The following is an 8129-nucleotide window of genomic DNA, read 5'->3' as shown; positions in this document are numbered from 1 at the left end:
ATACACAATGATTATTTTGATGAAAACTAAAATGAGTACAACAAAAATGTAATAGTATGGAAAGCCCATGACCAAGCGCATGGATTTCCATCTTGTTATTTTTTTCCAAATACTAAAAAATGTTTACTTTTATAAATTGTTTGTAATCTGATACCTGACTTGGAGTTTTGACGGAGATCGATTCAAGTTTTCTAGCTAAAGTGGAATTGGATGAAACCGGGCGAGTTGGGTCGGACTGGACAACTTGGAAATCTGATCAAATGGTCAAATAGGGTTTGGGTTGTTTGGGATATAACTGCAATGGGGTTTGGGATGTGAGGGAAGAATGGTTAGTGTGTATATAGGAAAGGTGCAAAAATGGGTTTGTGTGGGGGGTGTGGCTTGTTAGTGTGTAGTCTGTAATGTTTGATTGTTTGTAGGCATTTAGGACTTGCTAAAAAAGTGATTGAACTGCGGAAAATCAGAGTAAGTGAGTGAACACTTCACCGGTAGGTTAGGTAATCTTGAAAGATTTAGAGAACACAAAGTAGCAACAACAACTAATCATATCATCATCATTCAGATTGACCACCACCCTTATAGTGGTGGTAGTGAGTAGTGACTCACTACTAGTGAGTGAGAGAGATTATTATGATTGTTGTTCAGGTGTTCTTGATTTCCAATATTTCTTTTTTTTCATAATTATATTCTCTCTAACTTGTAAACATCATCATCATTTCCTTTTTCTACTTCTTCTCTCCGATTCCACGGTTACCGTGGTTGAATTAGGACTTTTGCCACAACCAATGAAAATAAGGATACCTTCTATTCCGGTGAAGTGGTGAGTTCCCAAGGGATTGTTCACTATTTATCTCAATCTCTTTCCACCGTTCCTCTCAATTGCCTTTCTCTTATTCAGGTTTTTTATTATTATTATTATTATTATTATTATTATTATTATTATTATTATTTAATATTATTATTTATTTATTTATTTTTTATTATTATCTTATCTTAATCTTAATATACACTAAAAGACAACTAATCTAATCTCTATTGACCAATAACAACTCTTGATTTCTTAAAATTAAGTTATTAAACATGTGACTAAATTATATTATTATAAAAATAAATATCACAATTAAATTATGTTTTTTGTTTAACATACACACGAATAAAGTGTAAATTACTAACGGTTATTAATAGTTATCTTAATTTAAAGGATAATTACATTTGCTTAAAGACGATTTCCGTTTATCTATTATTAATTTTATTAACTAATAATAATAGAATAATAGTTATATGATATTTATCCATAAATCCAAGAGTCCATATAATTATACGTATATCCATTTAATCATATCGTCTATTTGCTAATAATTTTTCATGTTATAGATTGTTCACAGTAACAATGTTGTGTCTAAAAAAAAATACTAAATCACGTGTAGTTCTATTAAGATTTGTGAAAAAAAAAGTGTTATAAAAATTGGTAAGGTTGTTACATTTTTAAATCTTTACTTTTAATTTATTAGTTTGTTTTTTAGTATATTTATATATATGAGTTATTTATGGTCAAAGTTAGTCAACATGACAACTAAAATGGGACGGAGGGAGTATAAATTCAGTATTCAGTAAGGGTAAAAAGTGTAAATTAATTTGGTAAAATCGAGAGTTATAATTAGTTTATAACCTATTGGGTGAGTTGTCCTTTATTATATATAAAGATTGTAGTATTATTTTTTAAAATTGGTAGAGGAACAGGTATTTATCATAACCATTAAATATTATCCACTTCCAATAATATATTATTCATAACATGTATTTATCTTAAAACTTGACTGTAAATTTATTTATTAACAATGACAAAAAGATATACTGCACGATCCATTATTCATTATTCCCGAACTTTGGACATCTACTTGAAGAAGGAGCGTTGCGATTAATCTCAAACTTTCAAGTAAGATCCACTTACTCAATGTTTCTGCTAGCTAAACATGCATGTAAGTTCAACTTTTTTAATGAAACATCTATCTTTATTTTTAATTACGTTCGTAACATCTTTCAGGATTATTTTTTGGCTATTTTTCTTTTGAGTTAATAAGACTTTTAAGCTTGCATATAGTTATACTTTGATAATAATTTAATTTTCATAAAAATGTAAACCCGTGTATTTGATACGGGTCTAAAATCTAATTATTATTGTTATTATTATTATTATTTTTATTAAGTTTTTATTATAAACATCACTTCTATTAGAAATTAATAAGATTTATAAGAAATTAGTAGGCACTCGAGATACTATTTGGGCCTCCACTCTAGCTATGGCAAAACAGCCGAACGTACTCCAATGTCTTGAGCAACAGAGAACTTCCGGATTTGCTTGAGCAAGGTCATTGCATCCTTCTCAAGTTATCCAAAGGAAGAGAATGAGAAGGGGATAAACCCATATCGAATATCTGCACACTTAGCCTTATACTTATCCCGTATACGTTGTGAAACTTCAATCACCTTACAACCATGCGTCAAGGGCGATGACCCTGTTAAATTGATGCATACAGCCCAGCCCTCCATCCCACGAGTAAATTAATATATTAGCGGTATGTAAGGGGTTGTCTCTTTCTCCGGTAAGCCCAATATCAACTTCTTTATGAGATGAAACCCCAACCTGAGAACAAATGTTAGCCAAGGTGTCACGCACCACATTATGCCGGTGTTTAATACCAATAATACCAGGATACACATGGTCCCCATAAATATTCCCCGGAAATATTCTGGAACAAGCTTAGCACGATATTCGGACAGAAAATAAGGAGACACCTAGGAGATAGCATAAAACACACTCGTAGGTCCTAGCATTCTTAGTTTGTCCCAACCTAGAGATCGGAACCACCCTAAGCCAGTTCGAAGTGTAGTCTTCCATTTGGAATTTCCATAATGCCATCTGCCAAGAAGATAAAGAAAAAGTGGATTCAACCATTTGGGTAACACGAGTGAAATATATGTGTCAGTTTCTTCCCGAGTTTGGTAAATGTATGTATGAAAATGATTTGAATAATAATAAGGGAAAAACTTAAGTGCTCCTAATACTTGCTAGTAGTAATTGTAGTAATTTTGCGGGCAGCTTCAATTCCTGCCATACTTGATGAAAGTACTAATGATGTCATCATTGCTGCCAAACCCGGTAGTGCCAAGACACATTCTTACCTTGTTCCCTCTATTTCACAAGCACCTCTCTTATTACATCCTCATCCTATCATCATGTCTCGTGTTCATTGCCCTAATGTTGTGTCATCAAGTTGTGTAAATGGCTAATTCTATCTGCAACAAGCACTTCTTCGAGCTGCTGCCGTCTGTGGACGTCACACGTGGCCGCTTGATAATAAATCCAACATATTAGTCTCCACTCCTGCAGCTCTTTTGTACTACCTTGCTATCGATCCTGAAACGCATGGTCATGCTGAGTTTATTTCCCGTGTTAAACATGTGGTAACGTAACGTTTTTGTTATCTGCTACTCATGATACTTTTACATGTTTATAACCAACCTATTCGCCTTATAAACATGTTCCGTTTTGTTGAAAAGTGTTGTCAAGGACCAAAAATGCTCCAACTGACACGTCACTGCATAGTCTGAACCCGTCATGCAGTTCGACTTAGAGGGCAGTCAAGAGAACCCCATGCCTGAAGATGTTGAACATAATGTGGATGACAATGAAGATGGGCACTTTACAAGTAACTGAACCAGTTATTACAAGACTGGAGAAGGAGGGTGGAAGGAACACCCTCTTCCCATCTCTCATCTCTCACTTTTTCTCTCTTCCATATCATTCATCTCTCTCCCATCTCATTTTACTAGGAATGGTAGGAATTGTCATCTCTCTCCATCTTTCATCTCACCCTTTTTTAATTTAAAAAATAAAAAATGATGAAAGTGAGAGGGAGAGGGAGAGAGCAAGATGAAAACTAGGAAGGTCATCCCAATTTCCATCCCATTTTCTCTATCTTTTGCCATCTTATTTTGGGAGAGAGAGAGCACTACATCTTTGTCTCAGCAACGCTTCCTGCAAATGGAAATAGTACTGTTGTGGTGAACTGAAACTTGTTTCCGGATGCCACATGGGTTAGCAGGCTTTATATTGTCACGATCCAAGGCTAGAGCAGAAATGGAATAAAGTCTCGGTTGACTCACAAGTAGATGTACTTATAGATGCTGTCAATCACACAAATATTTCAACTTCTGATAATGGGTTGAGGCAAACAATGGTTTTTTCAAACACAGTTGAGGCTGTTGAAGCTATTGCCCAAGTCCTAGATGGAGCAGGTATTGAGTGTTACTGTTATCATAGTGAAAGCTCTTTAAAAGAACGTACAAGAAATTTGATTGATTTTTAACAAAAAGTGCTCGTGGCAGTAAAACTAATTTTTATTTCTGTATTTTTTTTTCCAAAGGAGATTTTAGGGATCTGTTTGTTGATGCTCTGCTACATTTGCTGTAGATTTCTTGCACAGGGTGGGTCGTACTGCCAGAGCTGGTCAGCCGGGCCTTGTTACAAGTATGTACAATGAGTGAAACCGCAATTTGCTGCAGTTCATTCACTGGAAATCTATGTGAGCCTGTGGTATTTATGCTTTTCTTGTATCAGATGTCTTGAAATTCCTTTAACCTGCACAAACATGTGTTATCATTATATGCTTCTTTTGTCCCTGCATGAATGGAACCTCCTCTGCAGGAAAAAGGCATTTAGCAGGAAGCCAAGCTTCAGGAAGAAACTGATAGAAGAGGTATATAAACTTCTCTAATCTCTCTGATAGTGCTAGATCAATTAAATGAAGCGATTACATATGTATAATGTGCTTTCAGAAGCAGGCAGGGCTGGAACCAACAAATTACATGATCAAGATCGTATAGCACTTAAAACCAAGGGTCAGAAGTACCAGCTGATCACTTGACTCTGACATATAAAGTTTGTCAGTTAAAGGATTATAGATCTATGATGCACAAAAATGAAAACTTTGGATTTGAACCATTTATCCTGGTACGCTGCTAGAAAACCATCTCATTATGTGTAAATTTGTTTACACAGCTTGAGTCATCTTATATTTACATGCCCATCCTTTTGTGTAAGAGCCAGTAATCGGGATACGGAATGACTTGAATGGCATGAGTATTTAGTATTAGTATATTATGAGTCATGTGCATAATAAGTTGGTCTTTTAATATGTTTAATTGTTTATTGGAACCGTGACATTGTTGGTTAGCTTACTTTGGGACAATGTCTCATGGGTTTATTTAGGCTCATCCCTAGTTGAACATATAGGCAATATGTAGGTTAATGATCTCCTTTTGGTCCCTTTATATTCCCACGAAGTGAAACTCAATTGTGTGTCTCTTATCAAAGCTAAAAGGCCCTGTAGTTTATAATGAAAAATGCATAATAAGTGACTTTACTTTGTAATTGTAGTAATTGTATATGTTTAGAATAGGTAGTTTTGGTATAGAATTGGATTTGAAGGGAGATATAATAGATTTATAATAGTAATATGTACAATATGGGTATGTCCATCATGGATGTGGTGATACTTGTATAATCAGTTTTGGTATTAATATTTAATAGAATACGAATTTTGGACAAATTATCCAAACTGCAGTCGGGCCACTAGTATTTTTGTACCCTCAATTCATATTTGTATTGAAACACTTGAGGTGAATCCTACATCAATTGTGGACTTTGTTGGTCTATGGGTTTATTAATAAGAATCCTTCCTACCGACTACATGAATTTGTGGGCATCAACGCAACAAATCCTTGATAGTTATGTAGTAAGGCAAGTAGAGGTGAAAGTAGTAGCGACAAGGGTGGCCTCTTAAAAAGTCCTCAAAGTTGTACACCTGCGGGCAAATCATCTCTTCTACATAATGAAGCATTCGGGTTGGAGTCTTAAATCTGATTTTTTTTAAGTGCAAAGATGTTAATATAGTACCCTAACTAAGAAATGAAAATAATTTTGATCAATGATTACATCTTTATATATTTTCACTGTTCTCCTTCCAATACAGGTTGCATTTTGTTATTGTTGACCTATTATGGGAGGTTGACAAAATATTTAGACCTGATTCATTTTTCTTTAGACTTGGTGTATTTTAGATAATCCATATTTTTTTAAATGAATTTATATTACTCGGGGAATAAGTCATGTGCACCCCCAGGCATCTCCTTGGGTCGGTCCCTGCCGCTAGTCTTTGTTAAAGTCTGCTTCTACTATTTGAAACTTCAGTTTTCTTGTCAAAATTGCATATTAAGCTTTAGTTTCCTTTCAAGTTCAACAATCCTTGCTCTTTTTGTGCAAGGTTTTGCACGTTTCTTTCGATGCATAAACTCAACTTTGTTGATTTACTATTTGCCTTGATATATTGATATGCATGTTATCAGCCATATAACTTGACACAGACTTGTTTCAACCTCCTGATAATCCAGTTTAGCATAGATGGTCTAGTTAGTGGTAGATGTAGTATGCAAACACTTGCTGAAACCGCCCCCAATGACCCAAAAATTTATGTATATTATCATATGCTTTTGTTTCATGACGCCTACAAAGTTTTAAGCCAATTTTTTTGCCCTGACAACCCAACTTCCAAGATCCACCTCTCTTGGTTTCTAAGAATCGCACTTAGAGTGCTTTTAAGGGCTAGGTGGCGATAGAAGCGAACCTCAACGCCTTAGGTGACTATAGGCGGGTCCCTGTTCGTGAAGAGCACACTTTAACCAATTTTCTCGAAATCGCCAAGTCCAAAGCGCTCGCTTTTGGTAAGAAGATGATGAAACTGGAGGAAGATGGTACATCAAGCTTTTTATGTTGTACATAAGAATTATACATTAAACATATATGTATTGACAGTCTATCAATAAACTTTTGTATATATATTGCTTGTAAAGTGGTAATTTACATTCTGCTATGCTTCTGATGCTTCTGCTTTCATTTTGCTCGGCTCGCCTAGAAGTCCAGCTCCAACACTTAATTTTTCAGTAAGCCCAGGTAAACTAAGCCCAACATACTATTTAAGCCCAGCATAGCAACCCACCAGGCCACCACTTTTTTGCAAAAAAGAAATAAACTCCGGGACTATATTGTAAGACCGAGACCGATCCGGTTTAGACGGGACCGGACAAAAGTTACCAATTTAGAGGAAAATTCAATGTTTATGGTAAAACTCTCTTGTGAGATTGACAAGAGATTGAAACATAGGACCTTATGAAATCACTAAAAGCCTTATTCTACCACCAATGCCACCTTATATATGATTAAAGACGATATGCCATTATATGTAGTAGAGGCCTGTCATTTTTCCACCTTTATAAAAGTTCTATCCCCTTCTAAAAAAATTGAAAGAAAAGTTTAAGTATTATATAATTGCCTATAATGAACCTTTTTTATGGAAAAAGTTATACTAAGTAACAAATTATTCAACTTAATGAACTAATTTATACATTAAACATTTATCTATATTTATGTAAATTTTTCTTGTCTAAATTTTAAGTTTTAACATTTTACCTAAAATAACTATAATACTCTTTATCTTTCTTTAAATCTCAACCAATCATTTTTTTCTCTCCTCCATAACCATTTATTCCTTCAATTCATTCAAAATCTTTTATCTCAAAAATCATACATCAATAAATTATAAAAATTATATGGGTGTTCTTAAAATTTCGCGCTATTTCATTAGAGATGTCATTCGTTATACTCTCGAAGAATTTTAAAATCCGAGGTCGGAACCCGTACAGTTAAGGCATTTAGCTATCGCACTCTATAACATATTACACTTTATGATCTATCACCCCATCATCTCACTGCCGCAATACGCAGGTACTTACTCTCGTCTTATTAAATTATACATTTATATTCCTTGCCTTTATCTTTTAAAATATTTCCATCACTACCTTTACATTAATTATATTTATACCAATATACACTACTTGAAACCGTCACCACCACCATCATCGGTAGTCGCAGCCACCGGCCATCGCTGCCACAAGAGACAGGTACACGTTTCGAAATTAGAAGTGTAGGAAAAAGTTCTGGAAAGAGTTACACAATACACCAATTATCACACGTATATCTGAGTCAAATGTTCCTCTTTTCTCAAATAACC

General features: G+C 34.6%; 1 pseudogene; it reads left to right on the top strand.

The window, feature by feature from the left end:
• The first annotated feature begins 2978 nt into the window (after positions 1–2978).
• Positions 2979–5159, top strand: LOC122579401 (annotated as a pseudogene).
• The last annotated feature ends 2970 nt before the right edge of the window (positions 5160–8129 follow it).

This window comes from Erigeron canadensis, chromosome 1 (assembly GCF_010389155.1).
Source record: "Erigeron canadensis isolate Cc75 chromosome 1, C_canadensis_v1, whole genome shotgun sequence".
In the NCBI taxonomy this organism is placed as follows: Eukaryota; Viridiplantae; Streptophyta; class Magnoliopsida; order Asterales; family Asteraceae; genus Erigeron; species Erigeron canadensis.
The sequence above is the reverse complement of the archived record's forward strand: the minus strand, read 5'-3'. Positions and strand labels throughout refer to the sequence as shown.